This window comes from Musca domestica, unplaced genomic scaffold, assembly GCF_030504385.1.
Source record: "Musca domestica strain aabys unplaced genomic scaffold, Musca_domestica.polishedcontigs.V.1.1 12, whole genome shotgun sequence".
In the NCBI taxonomy this organism is placed as follows: domain Eukaryota; kingdom Metazoa; phylum Arthropoda; class Insecta; order Diptera; family Muscidae; genus Musca; species Musca domestica.
Genome location: NW_026712155.1, coordinates 3,299,347 through 3,302,118, shown reverse-complemented (window position 1 = coordinate 3,302,118; position 2,772 = coordinate 3,299,347).

The following is a 2,772-nucleotide window of genomic DNA, read 5'->3' as shown; positions in this document are numbered from 1 at the left end:
CTTCACACTTTCAATGAACCAGAATTGAGGTGCTGGCCTGAATTACCTATTCTTTACATGGAAGTCAGGATTGGTCCCCAAGGATTTATAAATCGTAGAATCTTACTATACTCAAAAATTATTGTGTTCACTATTGGGTATGTATTTTTTATACCCTTAGCTATATGGCTACAGGGGCTTTTTTAGTATGGCCAAAACGTGCTTCATCGAAGTAACGGTTTGAGACCTTACCTCTCTTTGGTCCAAATCTGTTTCAGGACGATTTGAGTCGATCTGGGGTTGTCCCCTGTATGTCTATCTGCCTGGCTGGTGCGGATGATAACTCCCGAAGGCAATATCCGATTGTCGCAATATTTTTATCAAGAGTAGATCAAGTCCAGAAATTGAAAAAAAAAAAAAAAAACAGTCCGCCTTTTGGCACATTCTCCACAAAATCAAAATTGTCACATAAAATAATTTACATTGTAGGACAAGAAATATGTTGTCCAAACTTTGAAAATTATAATATTTTTATATGTATTAGTTCAAGGACAAAAATGCAAAATATCGGCCTACTCCCTCAAGTACCTTCCTCACAAAGGGGCAGCATTTTGAATAATTATAACTCTTATAAAATTATAACACAAATATGAATCCGATTGTCCTAATGTTTTGCACATCCCAATATTTCTACAAACACAGGGGGTATGAAGAAGGGGAAAAACGCACCACTCCGTCTAATACCTTCTCCACATCGAGCAAAATTTTGAAACGAAAAATGAGCATCCCATTCTTTTAAAAATTTTCTCAAGCTAATAATTCGACTAAAACAAGATTTAGTGTTTAGATGGGAAATATCGGCCCACACATTCTTGTACCTTGCCGCAACTGTTTAAAATTTTGAATAACCAGAACTTTCATAAGATGCGCAATGAATATCCAGTTCTTTCTTAAATTGGCACATTTCAGTATTTCTATTAACGCAATATCTTTTGTGAAGTTGGGATGTATCGGACTACTCTTTTTGGTACCTCTGCCTACAACTGGTCAAAATTTTGAATGGCTATAACTGTTAAGCACACGATTTTTTGAAATATCTTACATAGAAATATCGGTCCACTCCTTCTGGTATCTTCGCCTCAAACAGTTAAAAAAATGTGAAATAAGCATCCGATAATATTCAAATTTCACACATCCCAATGCTTTTAAAAGACGAATTGGTGCCAAGACAATATATATCGGCCTAATTCTTTAGGTACCTCCCCACAAAGAGTCAGCATTTTTAAAATCTCCCATAATCTATTCCTCATGATTTGTTAAATATATATATCCTAATATTTCTATTAGCCAGACGTCTGATGTGATTATGGTATTTATTGGCCCACTATTTCTGGTACCCTCCCCACAAAAGGTTAAATTTTATATTCGCATAAAATTGTAAATAAATATTGAATTTTCTTTAGAAGTAGTACATCCCCTTATTGTTATGATTATTAGATGAAGCGAAATACTTCGCTCCACTTTGTCTGGTACCTCGTATCGAAATCGGATTTGTCCATAATTGTGACCAGTGGATCAAGAGAAAAAGAAATTTTTGGTCCATTTCAGTCCCTAGTCATGTTGCTTCTAACGTCAAGCGATGTGTATTCGGCATTTCATATTGATCTATCCGTATTGCTCCCTGGAGATTCATTACATTTTAAAATGCACCGACAGGCGCACATAGCTATATATTCTCAGATTATCAAGACATGACGAAATGGTGGGTCTAAACCTAATTCCTAGGTCAAAACAAAACTATTATTTATTTTCCATAGATTTCTATAGATTATACAAAACATATCATTTTTTACAGCCCATATGACCCCCACAAAGACAATCAAAATGTTCCACAACCTCAAAAAAATCACACATCATTTCAAGAAAAGTGTAACATATTTTTCGCAGATTTTGTTTTTGTGTTATTTAAATACAAATGTTCCCAATGAGAAATTGACGTTGGTTGCCATGGTCGCCGCGGCGAGTGGGGGGTGCGAATGATTTATGACTATAAACTCAATTGGCGTACCACATACGCCGCGACGTACCACAAATAAAAACCGGAGAAAGTTTTGCTTACAGCCATCTCTTAAATCATCATCAAAGTTACATTAGGATGATTAATATTAAATACAACAATTGCATTACCCACACACCCATATAAATAAATATTCATGACACACGCACGCACACACACAGCCACACAGGATCTTCTCGTATCTAACACTTTCATAAGTGAACAATAGCTTGTGTATAAATGGCTACGGGATAAACAGAATCGTTGTTGTTGATATTTTTTTTTTCAATTTCTTTACAAATAACAAAAACATCCTTAGGGTTGTCCTGCAAGGCTGTGTGAGTGTGTGTGTGTCTGAAAGCATGTTATATTATAATAAAAAAACAACAATAACACATCTTCACACGAATTCCAATATGTATGTAAATGCCAGTAGCAGTTGCCTAATCCATGTGTTTTGTTCGAAGAGTATGAATGTAATGGATTTTTTATCTCTTTGCTTATGAATTTGGCCAAACCTAAGGAATATAACAAAAACAACAACAAAATATAAGTTTAAGGGAAGCAGGAATGTGTAGCCCACTACATGAATTCGTTTTTAATGAAATTGCCAAGTTTGTCTTTCTCTTTTTTTCGTGATCATCTTGCGCCGTTTTTCGCAGCTACAAAATACAATCTAGAAAATCTTTACCAATGTATTATGGGGATTTGTTAACAGCTCGAATTGGAAATAATAG